Genomic DNA, 17047 nt, shown 5'->3' with positions numbered 1-17047 from the left:
AAGGATGAGGGGCCCAATCAGATATCAAAGGTGTGAAGGGAAGGTTCTGGTTAAACTGACTTAGCAGGGTTCTTGCTACAACTATATTTTACAGGGAAATGACAGATGGGCCTAAGAGAAGGTTCAGGAGCCTGACTCAAGTTTGGTCAAGCAAAGAATCTTCCTTACTCCATCATTTTGAAATATTCTCCTTTTGTGAATAATTCCCAGGCACTCACTAGTCTCCCAGGGTGGGAGCATGGCTTAAGCATCCTTTTATCCCCAGGTAGAACATTCATAAGGTTTTATCGAACTGCTGAACTCTTTCAGTATAGGAACTAAAACTGAAATGTGAAGACTATCCCAGAAAGTGAGCATATAAAAGAATTATATTTTGGTTTAATTTCGATTTGCTAACAACTGCTGCTAACAAGTTGAAAATGACCTATGGGATTCAAGAGCAGAAAAAAACTTAGAGAAGATCGTGATATGAAGTTGGCAGATTTCTAAAGATGCTTTTTTTCCCCTCTTGAATAATGTTACACTGTTCAAAGATCACAGAAGGCTGGCATTACAGAAAATAGCTACATCTAAAGTTAAAAATTAAAGAACATTCAACTCAACCAGGAAAAGGGCCTTTGAAATAAAGTTGATAACCCTTTGGTGCAGCTATATTTAACTGCCATCATTTTGGTTCCACTGTCAGAGTACTGTTTAAATCAGATACATAAACAGGGCTTTCATATTAACAAATCTCATACTGGTGTCCTTTCTGACACCCCAGCCGGCCTCTAACGTCACAGAGATGCTAGTGCACATTTCCCTTCAAATAATGCTGTTTTCATGAATGAAGGCAAGAAGCAACACAGGAATAATGCTAACGAAACAGAATCTCCCGATTTCTCTGACTGACTTCAGGCTTTTTCTGTGCTCCCACACGGCTGCTTCCTGGAGGTTCCTACATAGAAACACAAAGGTTTACTGTTGGTGAGTAGTAAAACCCATTCGTGCAGTTTCTTTAAAGGTTTGCCAAGAACTGTTGGAGTCAAATCTATCATTTGGTGATTCAAGGTAATTCTGAAATGGCACAGAATCCCTAGAAGACTCTATCCATTCACTGACTTACTGGAGGAGTGCTAGGTTGGAGAAATTGAATCAGTTTCTTCCACTTGACCACAATCTTAGCTTTCAGAGAAATCCTTGCAAAATTTTTGCCAATGATATTTAATATCATCAAATATTAAATATTTTGAAAAGACTCATTTATGGCTACTTGAATAGAATTACTATTTTGGATGTCAACTATTCTAGTTCAAAAGGTCTCATTTTATAGGCAATGAAACTGGCTTGCACTGAAGTTAGACAACTTGCCTAGTGTTACACAGCTAAAGAGCCTAAGATAGGAACCCAGGTCTCCTGACTGTAAGACAAGTGCTATTTTCACCGTGTTCTCTCCTTCTAATAAACATTTCTGTGCAGAATAATAAGAAAAAAAGTTTTTTGAAGAAAGGTAAAGCCTTGAAACAGAATTTGCTTTCCTCTCTACATGAAGGAGTCTTAAAGTATCTGTGATTAATGAGGATCAATCTGATTTTAAAGTACATCCAAAGAATTTGGCAAGTGTTTCCCAAAATTAACAGTGATTGATGCATGGAAAATTTTCCTCCCAACATATGAATTCCTTTTTGTGCAAACATGTTTAATCAACCAATTGTGAACGCCTTCTATTTGTAGGAAAATGTTCTAGACGCCAATCATAACATGAGAGGATTTGGAGGCAACCACACTGAACATACACTTTCTAGCATATTTATGAAAATAACTACATACTGTCAATTACAGAACATCATTACGTTTTAACTTTAGTAAACTCTAAAGTGAGATAAGCTTTAGACAAATACACATAGTTTGAATATCTCCTATAATCAAAAACTGCTCTGAGCTCCTGCCTTCTTTTTTGTTCTTGAAAGGTATTCAATATTCTAGGGCTTCGGACCTTTTCTTGGCTTCTCCCATAACATCAGGAAAATCACACCAGTGAAACCAGGGCCAGGGTTTGGCTTGCACAAGGTGATGGCACGCTGCTTGCCTCAGTCCCTCTTCTCCTCTACCCTATAAGCATATGTGAGTTCTTGGTTTCCTGCCTGGGACTAAGCACCAATTTACTCTCAGAAAAGAAACCTAGTTTACTTTATGGCCAATTCTTACAGCCCATTCTAAGAAGAAAGTCAAACCACAGAAGTAAGCATATGTATGTCATTTTATCTGTCATCACCTTGCCTTCTTCCCTTCTCCCTTCTCACGCCATCCTTCCCCTAAGCATCCTATCTCACACTCACACACACACACACACACACACACACACACACCAGGAAGGGGCAACACACTCCTAACTCAGGGTCACTGGTTTATAACCTTCCTAGCAGAAATATAAATGTCCACATTTTATGACCATGGTTTTCTTTTGCCACAAGCTTTCATTAGGTCACCACAGCTCAGTGTTTTTTCCTCTTCCTTTATTTTAGAACCTAATTAAGCAATTCTAAACATAACAATATGAGAGTTTTCAAAAATAAGGACCATGGATTCATTACAATTCATTATAATTCTGCTAAATTCCTTTTGTTCTACCCTCAATAAGAATGACCACTGCTTTCTGTACAATGTCTTTTCTAACCTTCTTATATTTCAAATTCAAATTTAATTTTCTTAAGTTTTATAACTAGTTGCACCTTGCATCCTTTTAATAGCTCTTCTTACAACACTTACTGAGGATGAATTTTATTTTATTTCAATTGATCCAGTGAATCTACACATATAAAAGTTGCTTACACTTAAACTTAAGGATCTTCATTCATTCAACAAACACACAAGATAGTCTTTGCTCTTAAAGAGCCCAGAATGTCTTAGGATGACAGCCCTGTATATACAATAGTAAATACCTACAGACAAAACACTCTAGAAACCTATAAAAGGAAGAGAATGAAGGAAGAAGTCACCTTCCAAGAATCTAGAAGATTTACTAGAGGTCATGTTTATGCAGAATTATGTATGTGCAAAAAAAGTGTAGCTAATGAGGAGACAAAAATACAAACATGAAAAGTTAAATATAGTTTATAACTACTTTCTGTTGTTGGCATATTTCATGCATCTAGTAAATATCAAATCTTTCTAAATAGATTAATTCCATCTAAGGAATCTACCACTTGTGGGGCTTAATATCTCTAACAGTAAAGCTTGTTCTAATTTTATTTATAATTTATTGCCATGAATTCCACTAGAATATAAACCCATGGGGACACAGGTTGTTTGTTTCTTTTGCTCACCAATGCATAATATGCATTAAGAACAGTGCTTGATTCATATTATACACTGAATAAATATTTTTTAAACTAACTAAATGAACGAATACCTTGGTATTTCATTTTTATAAATATTTATAGGGTGCATTGCCTATTGGATACACTCGGTCTCACTCTCCCATTAAATGTGATCCAAAAACGTTCACACCTAAACCTGTCTTAACAAAGTTTACAATCAAATAGAAGAAAATATTAGTCAGTGATATTACTTCTCAACTCTTTGAAAGAAACATATTTTCCAGGAATAAAAGGGTAGGCTGGTGAGGAGGAAGAGTCTAACACATTGGAAAGGTACCAAACTTCACTGCCTGAAGCTAGGAAAGTCACAGTTCAGTATGTTTCTCTTGCCCAGGACTTGCTTCACATCTTCTCCTTCCCCATTGCTTTGTCTAGGCTGCATGCATTAACACCTCTGCTGGGTTAATATAATTTCCTCTCATGCCTGTCTTCAAGAAGAAAGATGATTAAAATGCACCTAGTTCTGCAGTCAGAAGCCTATACTTAAGATCAGTAGCTAAAATAGGTTTTCAATTTCAAAAACTATGAATAGCTTACCAGAGTGGGTTTCCAGTGAGTTGGCTGTAAGGCATACTAATTTCTGTCTAACAGCACATCAGGTCTCTCCCTGACTTGAAAAACCACTGTCTGACTAAGCCCTCATTCTCCTTCCTCAAATCTCCCCCTCCTTAGTAGCCCTTCATTTTAAAACAAACAAAATCACTTCAAAAAGCAAGACTAAATAAAACCCTAAGTATAAAAAGTAAGCCTTTTGAACAAAATTTTATCCTGTCATTTCCCCCACACCTGGTGCATGGTAAGTGTTAAATAACTATTTACACTAAGTGGGAAGAGTAAAGGCTTAAAACTCCAAAAATACTTTCATTTCTAACCTGGACAAAATGAATCATGTTACTTTGTTCTCTTATCAACAACTTAGAAATTCTGTTATTTTTTAATTTTTATTTTAGTTTTTTATAGAAAGGAGACATAGTACAATGCTCGGATACTGCAGAACAAAAGAAAAAATACCTCTAGCTGATAGAAAATAATTTAAAATCACAATACTTGATTGGGTTCTACCTAATTTATATAAGTTGCATAGCTATGATTCAGAGATTTTGTCCCCCACTTAGAACAATGTGATGATTTTGGAAACCGTCATGGAAGTCCAAAGAACTTCAAGTGGTAGCTACATGAAGAGATATGCCCCCTATCTTCCACCATTCATCATCTGCATTTATACATGAAGAAAATGAAGACTTGAGGCACAAAGAGATTAAATACCTTATCTAGCAACTGAATTGTTATTTCAGCTTATGTCTGTCTAACCCCAGAGCCAGGATCTTTAGGGGGCCATCTATCGATGCTCTCTACATATAGCATTTAAGTAACTATCTGGATACTTTCTGCCAACCCAAAGTGATAGCTTTGGGGAAAAAAACAGGTTCATCTAAGAAATTAGATGGTTTCTCAACAAAAATGTCTCAAAGAGAATATAAAATAATGATCGGACCAAAAGCTCACAAGTGTGTATTGATTTTAAAGAACAAAAGTGAAAATGATAATGTTCATATAGTGATAAGGAAGCAGTTCGTATACAGCTGAAGGCATTTTAAATTGTTACAGTCCTACTAACAGTAACACATCTACTACCATAATCTAAAGTAGTGATAGTACTTTGGAGAATAAATCCATCAAATCCCAGGCAAATAATTAAAAATAGTGAAAGGCGGTATATACAGAGAGATCCATCTTATCACTATTTATAATAGAAAAAAAATTCCATCAACTAGGATTATAACTATGTTAATAATGGAACATTGACTCCATCAAAAACCATGCAGACATGAAAAATACTGATCATGATGAAGATTAGTTTAGGAAAAGGCACAAATGTTTATGGTACCTGTAAGTCCTGTCCCCTAGCTCCAGCTATTACCGGATCATTGGTATTTGTACACCTTACCCATTGATACTTGTCCACGAAAACAGAAACAATCTAACTCAAGCCGGATTCCTTAAATTTCAGTCATTCTAGTAAACCGATATGAACGAGTCATAATCCAATAAGTAACTCAATTATTAGCTTCTTGTTCTGTATCCAAAAGATTTATTTATTGCTACCACTGAAGGTAGTTTAACTGGGTTGACCAATTGAAGTGAACAGATATCTGCGGAAAAAATGTATACTACAAAGATGCAGAAAAACCAGGCCCACAGTGATATCATTAAAAGAAACAGACCATTAAGAATACTTGAAGTGATAAAATATTACATTTCATTTTTACACCTTTGTTTTATTTTTCCACATTACTATAATACTGCTTTATTGCTTTGCGAAAGAAGAGTACAAGTTTTTATCTGTATGGTCATTCATATGAAATATTTCTCACAAAACACTCATATTTAATGAGTGCATGTTTGTTTTTGCAAAACAAAGTAACATATTAAAATGTAATAAAAGTAAAAGACCTATTTTTCTGGACACCTAAGACATCGTCAATTCATCTAACTTATTCACCAAAAGGTTTATATTTGTTTCCTATTTTCTAAGTCAATTACTGAAAGCCTCTGAACAGGTTGCTAAAACAAGTATATAGTGATTTCTTGTTTCTATTTTGTACAGCCCTAAATGAGCATTCATATAACCAATAAAAACAGGATATCATCTCTCCATAGCCTAAGATCTTAAAGGACATAATTAATTTACAAATAAAATCCAAAAGACAGATCTGTTCTATTTCTCCCAAGAAGGAAAGCCATAGAACCCAGACCAAAACTATTAGAGGAAAAAAAATCTACATTTCAAACAATGACAGTCAGATGAGACTTCGCAGCTACAGTACAGATTAAAAATTAAGAAAAAGAGTATATATAAAGCATAAACTTAGCTACAGAACTAAAAAATCCTCGTGTTTCATTAATGAATTTGTCATGTTCCTCAGTTGGCAGGCACTTTAACACCTGAAGCAGACTTTGATATCTAAGTGCCCTAAGAGGAAATTATCCCCATTTAAAGCACATTGTTGGTTTACAGCCTCCAACACACTAAACGGCTAATTCCTACACTGGTGACCTCAGATAAGTAATGCACCTCAACAAACACCTTGTGCTCAGGCACCCTCACAGCCCATTTCAGTCCATCCTGCACAGTCAAGGCAGTATATTGCATTTTCAAGTGCTGAAAGATGCCTCAAATATAGTATATATTTCCTTGTCTTATTAAGCAGAACATATTGATTCTAATTTAATCATTCCCCTCAGTCTCAAAGACATCACTATAAACAATCTGTGTAGTTACAAACAATGGGTTAGATCTGTATGGATTTTGGATATTTAGTTTACTAAAGTTAGAAAACATTTAGGAGACAAATATGCCAACTATGATTCAAATATTATGTCACACGGACAGTCATATTCTCCATCCCAGAAAAATACAGTCCCTGCTACAGTTATATGAAGAAAAAAAAAACTCTACAATTTATAACAGCATTATACCTCTAAACTACAATCTCCTGAATGCCTATCCTGTCGGTCATTTTTCACCTACCATACTTGATAATATAATCAATACTTCTCTGTACTTCACTAGTCAGGATAGGTTTTCCACCCGACCACTCAATTAAAACTCCCCCAAATCAGACTCTCTATAAACCACTGGGCAAAAAGATATATCAGGCGAAGGGAATCATGAATCTCTCTATATATCTATGTCTATATACCCATAACTATAACCACACACACACACACACACACACACACACACACACACACGGCTATCCATAGATGGAAGAAGAATAACAGAACTAATATTTACTAAGCGTATCCTATGCATTGAGCACTATACCAAGCATGACAGACACATTATATTATTTAATTCACAAAGCAAACATGTAAAGTTATAAATAATTTAAGATTTCAAAAGTAACCTGGTTGAGATTACTTAGGTAGTATATAAGCAACCTCTAAAGATTATGAGCTCCTTAAGACAAAGTACTGTCTCCCTGTTTGCATTGTCCAGTGCTGAGCATGGGGCCGAAACAAGGGAATTTCAATGCTTGGGACCCAAAGACCCAGTTCAAGCCAAAGCTCCAGTTTCTGAGTCAATTCAAATCAAAGCTCCACTCTCATCAAAGGCAAAAAACAAACAAATGAAATTATAACACATAAACAATGAAGACTATGCATAGCAGTGAGATGTATTATAAACAGAAAAATAAAAGCTATAAATAAAATTAATAAATAATAAAATTTACTTGAATATGGTGCCACAGAAGACTGCCAGGTGTTTTTCAGGTCAGGGCCACATAACAGGCTTGACTGAAGCAACAGAAGTATGTCCACATTTATTAAAGCAAGAAAATATAAAAAATTTTGCAATACTTTCATTGTAGATTTGCAGGTGGTGCTTGGATTTGATTTGATTCTCAAGGATTTCCATGAGGTTGGCATGGTAATATGGACTGTCTACCAATATTACATTTCATAAAACTCTAAAGCATTTTTCTGGAATTTCAGCAGAAACAGAAGTTAAACTACCCACTTATGCTTTATTGCTTGTGCATCCATTAGGCAGAAAGTACACACCTTGAGGCTCCTTGCTGGAAGAACTGCTTACTACTCAGCACAATCCACATGTTCAGGATTGTTGGCTTCTGTCAATACAGTGGCAGTCATATAGGCTGTTGGCTGTTTCCTTTTCCGGTTTCTGAATTTCTTTGGGCTTTGTAAGCATTCTAAACTCCGTTTTTAAAACCTTCTTTTCAGGTAATTGGCAATTTTGGAGCAAGTTAAAGTTTTTGAATTCAAGAGGACTGCCTATATACCAGTGGCTTTGCTACCACACTTCTGTATAAATTACAAATATAGAAAATCAATTGTGAGAATCAAGACTCTCTGCTCCATGCATTGGAATAAAGTCATTTTCCATTATCCCAACAAATATGTTCAAAAACAAATGCAACACAGAGAAAGCTGCAATTTCCAGAAAAAAAAAAAAAAACAATTCAATTGCTTTTTTTTTTCCTTTTTAGACATCTTAAGCGACACTGACTTCAATTTTCCAAAGACATTTATCCTCTCAAATATATCACACTATACATAAATTGTTCTGGAACAATTCCTTAAAGCAGGGCTTAAATTACGGGAAAGCTACAGCATACAGGGGCTGTGTGAGGACAAATTCCCCACCCACCCTGGGTGTTAGCATGCTTGGGCCGAAGTAACAAAGTACCACAAGCTGGGTGGCTTGAACAACAAATTTATTCTCTCACAGTTCTGGAGGCTAGAAGTTCAAAATCAAGGTGCTGCCAGGGCTAGTTCCTTCTGAAGGCTAAGGGTTGAACCTGTTCCATGCTTCTCACCTTTGTTTGCACATGGCCAGCTTCTCTTTATGCGTCTTCATATTATTTCTGGTCTAAGTATGTCTCTGTGTCTACATTTCCCCTTTTTGTAAAGACACCAATCGTACCGAATTTTGGCCCACACTCGTGATTTTACTTTAACTGGATTACCTCTGTAAAGACTCTATCTTTACATAAGGTCATATTCTGAGGTTCTAGAATTTCCACATAAGAATTTTCAAGGACACAATTCAACCAATAACACCCCCTAATCAGGAGTTGGTACTTAGAAATTCTCTAAAACTGTGTAACATTTATGACTGAAACACTCTTCTGCTACAAACTCCTACAAAAATGTTACATATACATATATAAATTTATATATATTTACATACATACATATGTCATATACATGTTAGTATATATACAAGGTTATACACACACACACACACACACACACACACACACGTATCTACCATCTTAGGTCCATGCTAGACATAGGAAAACAGCTAATAACTATTTAGCAGAAATAACAGTCCACATATTTGATCATTTACAAATTTTCTGCATGTTTTTTTAAATTTTTTTAATGTTTTTATTTTTGAGACACAGAGAGACAGAGCATGAGCAGGGGAGGGACAGAGAGAGAGTGAGACACAGAATCTGAAGCAGGCTCCAGGCTCTGAGCTGTAGCACAGAGCCCGACGCGGGGCTCGAACTTACAGACCGTGAGATCATGACCTGAGCTGAAGTGGGACGCTCAACCGACTGAGCCACCCAGGCACCCCTTCATGTTTTAAATATTAGAAACATAAACACTAGGAAGGATCGGAGGCACCTGGGTGGCTCAGTGGGCTAAGCGGCCGACTTCGGCTCAGGTCATGATCTCGTGGTTTGTGAGTTCGAGCCCCGCGTCGGGCTCTGTGCTGACAGCTCAGAGCCTGGGGCCTGTTTCGGATTCTGTGTCTTCCTCTCTCTCTCTGACCCTCCCCTGCTCACGCTCTGTCAATCTCTCTCTCAAAAAATAAATAAAAATTAAAAAAAACTTTTTTTTAAGCACTAGGAAGGATCAACATGAACCAAACACCTCAGTGCCAGGCACATGCAGACTATTATCTCAATTCTCAGAACAATCCTTTGGGACATGACTCAGGCCATGGCCAGGCCCACCATGCTCAGACTTGGACACAGCATATACATAACTACCATGATACTGACTAGTCATCATTACAAAGTAGTGGTATACTGCTCTTATGTGATGGATAAACATGTATAACAATAATATAGGATGTTGCAAAAATAGTGCCCCAGACCTAAACTGTAGACAGTTTAAACAAGCATACAAAGAAAATCATGCTACAGTTTCAGATATCAGGGTGAGAAAGCCCTAAGAGCTTCTGATGACTTGGCAGGGCACTACCTTGTACTGGCTTACCATTACACCTCTCCAAGAATGTCAACCATGAAGGAATTAGGGAACCATGAAACTAATCAAATATTCCCTATTTGATACTACGTATGTTGTTTGCTGTAAGCCATATCCTTCAAGTTTACTACAGAAAAAGTTTCATTTGAATATAATCAATGCGCCTGATGCATTCATTCCTACCAATCCTCAAACTCAGTTCTCAGGTGGACAAGGTCAGGGTAGAAATTATCATTTTCATCATTCAGATAAAGACACTGAATTATGAGGAGGTCAAGTGGCTATAGAAGTTCACAGGACCATTAATTTAGTTGCGACTTTGTCTCCACTACAATTTTTTGACTCCAAATCCATTCTGGATTTTTCATTTAAAGTTTTAGGCATTTGAAATACTGTGTAAGCCAGAAATTGCATGAGGCCCTGAGATCATCTCATCTTTGTTCTTTAAGAATATAATATTTCATTAATCCATGACTACAGGGAGATGCATGCTTTGGAAGCAAGTGATATAACCAGAACAAAAAGCTGACAACAGACATTATATTTTAGATAATTTTCATGTAACCCAAGAGTATGGTGGTGGAGTTTTCCAAAACAGGTAAAAGCAAATCTACACTGACAACTGGAGCTTTAGGAGAACAAAGAAATGGAGTTGGATGACCTGGGGGAACCAGAGGAATCCTAGATCTGTCACCAATTGCTCAGAGTTCAGGACCATCGCTCTTGACCTGTTAGAATCACCTTCTCATGTAAAATGAAAGCTTGCTCTAGTGGTATTTCTCAGTGGGGCACCACTGGCATTCTGTGAGGGACAATTCATTATGTAGGATCATTCCCAACACTGTAAGACCTCTAGCACCTCTGACTCCCCCCAAATGCTAGGGATGTCCCCATTATTATGACGAACAAACACCTCTACCCATTTCCAAATTCTCTCCAACCTTCTTGTTGGGAACTAGTAGACTGAATGGAAGTCTTTGCTTCCCTGCCATCTATAACTGTTTATATCCATCATACTAATAACAACTAGTTATTAGTGAATATGTTATTCTTTGACAAACGTTCTTCAGTTGATAAAGAAGTGACCTTCAAGTTGGGATTAAATAACTTTTTATAAAATCAGTGTTGTCAGAAGTTTGGGAGATCACTTAGTATGAATTGATCATTTTATAGATCTGACAGCATAGTAAAATTGTCACATGATTACCTAAGAGTCAGGTCTCCTGCCACCTTATCCAGGGCTCTTTGTATGGCATCATATTTCCACTCATCTGACACCTCATTTTCCTAAGTGCCCTCCTACTATGGTAAAATGAGCATTTCTCAACTTGGCAGAAATTTCCTCATCGTGCTACAGTCCACTTAATGCTCTCTGAGAGATCACCTACTTAGTAGCTTGTAGAAACATAAAAAGAAATGTGCCTACCCAAGGTGAGCAACTGTTCATTTTTTTTTGAACGGGAGGCCCTAGAGCATGAAAAAGGGAACACATTGCAATCTTTTTCTAACCAATTTTGTCATTTGGATTTCAATCACACTGAATCAGTGGCAATTACCTTTAAATAGCTATTTCATGACTCCTGAAAACCTTTACTTTATACATTTCCTCACAGAAACTGGTCACATTAGTTAAGAATCTAATACCATTCTAAAATAGTCCCCAAAGCAGGAGAACACAGGAAATGCATATGCACACAGAAGAAAGATGCTTAAGTGATGAGTGCTAATTCAAACGACATTTGCGGGAAACTAAGATATCATTCTTAGTCATTCCACACTGTGCTCCCTGATACCTGCCTACAAATATTGTGAACATTTTACATAGAAGGACCTAGAGAGAAAGACGTTCTTTTCTTCAGAAATTTATGGCATCACGCACCCTTTAGAAAGCATGACCATTTGATTCTTATAAAATGTTGGGGTGATCCACTGCCATTTTACAGCTCAGAAAACTGAGCAGAATCTAAAGGGTTCAATAACTTGCCCAAGATATAGTGTTAGTAGGGACCAAGTCTTAAAACTAAATCTTTTCACTTCGGATTTTAAGCACTTTCTTCTACCCAAGCCTCACTGCCATTCGCTGTGAGATCTCTGTGCCCTGACAATACAATACTCAAAAGAGCCTGCTGACATAACACCCTTGCACTTAATGCTCCTGCCTCCTCACACCAGACTGTGAGCTTTTGTAGGCTAAGAACCACACCTGCCTTTCTTCTATATAGCCAGCACAACACCTGGTAAGTAGCAAGCACTTAATAAATACTCACTGAATGAAGGAAAAAGAATGCCTCCCCGGGGTGAGTTGCAAATTTTCCTCTCTATGTTAAAATTGAAGGGTTTGCAGAATTATCACACATAGCACATAGTGAAATGATGTTACTCCTAAATACTGAAAGGAAAATTCATGAGGAAATTTAGGCTATATTATATTCAGTATGGTCAAATTTTGTAAGCTCATCACAGTTTATTAACAAATAAAGAAAAAGCTGAAAATATAGAAATTAAGAGGAACATACTAAAGAAAAATTTTATAACTGGTTCTAAAATTCACACTACATTTTTATTCAGTGACACTTATAACTGAATTATCTTTATATTCTAGTGTAAATAAACACACCAAAGGAAGGAAACTGCAGTTTTTAATATAGTGTACATAGAAAAATGATACAATTAAATAAGGTTTTATGTGTATGAAATAGAGAGCCCTGCAAAATATACTAGGATCTTCAACAGATTTTCCACCAAAAATGAATTCATTCATCTATTCAACAATCATGCCTATACACACAACCATAAGGAGCATGTAGTCTAGTTCTATAATTTGTAGTAAGTCTTTTTTTTCCCCAGACAACTCTCCCCCCTCCTCCCCACTCCCCCATGCCAAATGAAAACTTTATAGGAACTCTAGTACACAAATGAGATAAAACAGAGCCTGCTTTGGTCTAAAGGAGTGGGGGAGGGGGTCATACTAGTTCAACTTCTCTTCCTCAGAAATCGGTTACAAAATCATTGGTCTCATCTTCCAAGCATCTGGACTTTAAGCAAATGTTTTTATTTTCCTTCCTGTCCATATGATGGGCATTAATGTAAATGCATTATTCGTGTCCGTTCTCCTGTCAATAGGTATTTCTCTCATTTCTTTCCCAGCTCCCCACTCCTTGGTTTTTTGTTTACTAATGTTCTCTCTTAACATTCTTTCATTCTCTCCATTCCCAGAGTGACAGCCCCACACTGAAAGCATTGACCGCCGGCCATGCTTCTTAGCTGCATCCCTGATACAAATGCAGGCTACGTTTCTCTATGCAGAGTCCCCCAAGTGTAAGAGGCTGAAGAACTGGGTTGTTCGTAACAGGCAACCAGAAACCACCATACTTGCCGACAGTGGAGAGATCCTCCCAGAGTTTGCAGAATAGACCACAAAAAGAGCAGGACAAATTGGTAACGTGTCAAGGTATTTTTACGTTTAGTAATTTTTAAACTTTGTTTCATGGAAAATAGTATTAATCAGTTACTAGTGGATCATAACATTTGAAATCACTTAGGTGTTGCTGTCAGATGTGAAGATTTGACCAATTTGATGTGACAATGCAACTCGCTGTCAGAATGGTCATTCAGGCTTTTCTGCAGCCCCCAAAGGGGCTTGATCTAAGGCATCTAAGCCCAAGCTGCCTTGACCCTGTGACAGACACCACCACTATCTTTCACTGTGAACAGCCTAAATATTTTTCAAGTTTTTTTAATGTTTATTTTTGGGAGACAGAGAGACAGCACAAGTGGAGAAGGGGCAGAGAGAGAGGGAGACACAGAATCTGAAGCAGGCCCCAGGCTCTGAGCTATCAGCACAGAGCCCAACGCGGGGCTTGAACTCACAAACTGCAAGATCATGACCTGAGCCGAAGTTGGACACAACCAGGTGCCCCTCAGCAGCCTAAATATTTAAAAGAACAAAATAACAAGTGCCCTCCCTATAAGGAAACACTATCACAGAGCATCCAGGGTGAGCCATGACAGAAGCAAACAAGGATCTTGTAGGGATCTTGTAGGGACCTATCTCAGGGATGAAGTAGGGAGACAGAAAAGAGATGAGAACTATAACATATGCACTCAGAAACATAAAACATATGATCAAGCAAAACAAACTGAGACTGAGACCAGGGCTGATGATCAGCTAGAACGTGCTAGTATAGCCTGATTCATAACAGAACAAAACATCTTCCAACCAACTTCATACACAGCCACCAGCCTAATCAATCCCTTCAAATAATCAATGATCCAGCAACTAAAGTGTTAACCAGATGGATCTCCTGGATCCTGACCCAGCTCTTGGAATGGCATCCATACCACTGGTCATTGCTCTGCTTTACAAACTATTAAAAAATGTAACTATTACTCCTGATGGAGACTCATTTGAAATGGAACAGCTGTTAGGTAGAATTTAAAGAGAAACTAGACATCATACGAGTTCATTTCACAAGCCATTCTTTTATAATGCATATGCGTTTCACATGTTCACTGATACTAGACCATCATATTAGGTTCGAGCATTAAAAAGTCTTTACCTCTTATTTCCTTTAATTACAATCAAGTATATAGCACCTTCTAACACTGCTGTTATGGGACTAAATTGATGGGCTCATGTTCACATTTAAGCAGTTCAAACGTTTTGGAATGTCATGGCTATACACACACACACACACACACACACACACATACACATAATATTACAATTATTATTACAAACATGTGTTAAAATGTCATAGCTCTCAAGTAGGAATCCAAAGACCAAACCCAAGTCATCCAATCAATAAAAGAGCTTTAATAAATTTAGGACATCTAATGGTACAATTCCACTTCCAAATTGCCTCTAAAATTTATCAGATCACTTCTATAAATACCAGGGAGAAAAATACGGAAGACTGGGTAACCTGTGCAGGAATCAGAGAATACACCCTACAATTATTGTGTTCCCACCACAACCCATACAATATCTGCCATATAATTAGAAGCACGATAAGAGAAATGATTTGGAAGTCAATGAATACTTTACAAAAACAGTTATAGGTATCCCACTGAATATTTACAAAATCTATTACACACATTTTGTAGATAAGGACACAAAATCAGAGAAGTTCCTTGTAGTAAGTAAAAGAGATAGGGATTAAGTGGTTATTGAATTAATAAATGCCTGGCCTAAGCCTATAAAATGTCTTTGCACAAAATGAACCCCCAAAGGCAACTCTATTCATTTACCTGGGTAGTAAACCAATTGTCATTTCCTTTGAGATGTTTCCTTAAAGCCCTAGATAAGCTAAAGCTGTTTATTTAGTGCCTTCATAGTCTGCTAGTATCTCTTTCAACATTCATCAAACTTGATTTAATTTACATAACTAATCGTCTTCCTACCAGAGAACCTAGACAGAGTTGGCTTATTTGAATCAGAATCCAAGCAAGTTGCAGATATTACAACAACTATATGGAAGATAAATAAGTAGGTATAGATACCTTAATTTACCTCTATGCCAGGTTCTGGCATTTGCTAGAATATAAAATACGAACAAGACTAAAGTAAAAGAGGCACAATTGATTTGGACTTAGGATATAGTTTAAATCCCAATAGAGCTTACTATAGAAAGAATGAGGGAAAATATATTCTACGGAGGAGAATACCAAGGCTATCAAACAGAAGAAGGAAATGGTAACTTATAAAACTGACAGAAAAGAGACAACACTTATGAGAAACTTCAACTACTTATGACCTATTGGAATTCTCATTTACTGTGGAAGAATACTGATGGACTCTTGACCCCTGAAGGGCTTTTCCCCATTCTTCCCTAAGAGAAGTAAATGTAAGAGTTTCTTCTCTAGATCTGACTCTGACTAAACAAAACAACAACATGTTTTGGTGAAGTGTGTACAAGAAGGATCTTGACAGAAAATTATTTATATATGAGCTAAGAGTGGCGCATCAGGCATTGTCAGTCAAGAATTCAGTTCTCAGGAGTTGATTCTCAATGTTTCCAATAAAAATTTTAGTAGGACCCCATAGATACAAATGCTACAATAGAAAAGACCTCAAAATCGAGAGTCCTGAACCACAACAACAACAAATGTTGGATTAAAAGTGAAGTGGTGAGAGGGGTAGCCACAAAGCAAACACACAGGAACTTGCTAGATAACAGAAAAGTCAGTTTATACATAAAATGTGTATCTAATGTATTGTATCATCGTTATTTATATAAATGGGCTGCAGGTCTAGAAAAAGCTGCATTTGAACACTAGCTCAGCAACCTAAGAGATATTTAAGTTCTTAACTCGTCCACCTACTAAATGGAGATAACACCTACCTCATAAAGTTTTCATGGAAACTAAATGAGAAAGTGTATATGAAGTGCTCGGCACCGTTCGTGGCATATATTAAATACTCAGTTAAACATGCATGTAGTTGTATGTGTGCATGGGCCTGTGTGTGCACGAGTGTAACGGTCAGTGTCATATTAGTAGTAGGTAGTTACCGACACTGTTCCCAACACAGGGCTGCCATGCTAGGAGTAGCACTGTCGTTATTATTAGCACCGTGTCATCATCATCATTGTCAGTGACATTATTATCATTGTCCCCACTATCTTCTGAACTTGGTCAAGGAGAACATGTTTTTAAGTCATACCCGAGTAAGACGAATGACGAGGTATAAAGCTTAGTGCTTGAAACACATGCGGGAGACCCAAAGGATTTGAATTCTACTTTGTTTCTACTTCTCTAGGAAGGAGGACCACTGTAAACAAGAATGATAAGACAAACTTGAGTAAGAGAAATTGAAGCCCCGAGATAGAATAGGTAAGACCAAGAACTCACTATATTTATCTTTAACCCAAGGTAATTATCTTCTGAGGAACAGAATTATAATTACTATCATATATCATATATATAATATATATTGC

At 37.1% G+C, this 17047-nt stretch overlaps 1 protein-coding gene across 1 annotated transcript in view; it reads right to left on the bottom strand.

Annotated features, from left to right (window-relative positions):
• MMP16 (matrix metallopeptidase 16) overlaps window positions 1–17047 on the bottom strand; it is a 290123-nt gene that overhangs the window by 223872 nt on the left and 49204 nt on the right. The gene's annotated exons all lie outside the window — the stretch shown is intronic.

The sequence above is a fragment of the Panthera uncia genome, chromosome F2, assembly GCF_023721935.1.
Source record: "Panthera uncia isolate 11264 chromosome F2, Puncia_PCG_1.0, whole genome shotgun sequence".
NCBI lineage: Eukaryota > Metazoa > Chordata > Mammalia > Carnivora > Felidae > Panthera > Panthera uncia.
The sequence above is the reverse complement of the archived record's forward strand: the minus strand, read 5'-3'. Positions and strand labels throughout refer to the sequence as shown.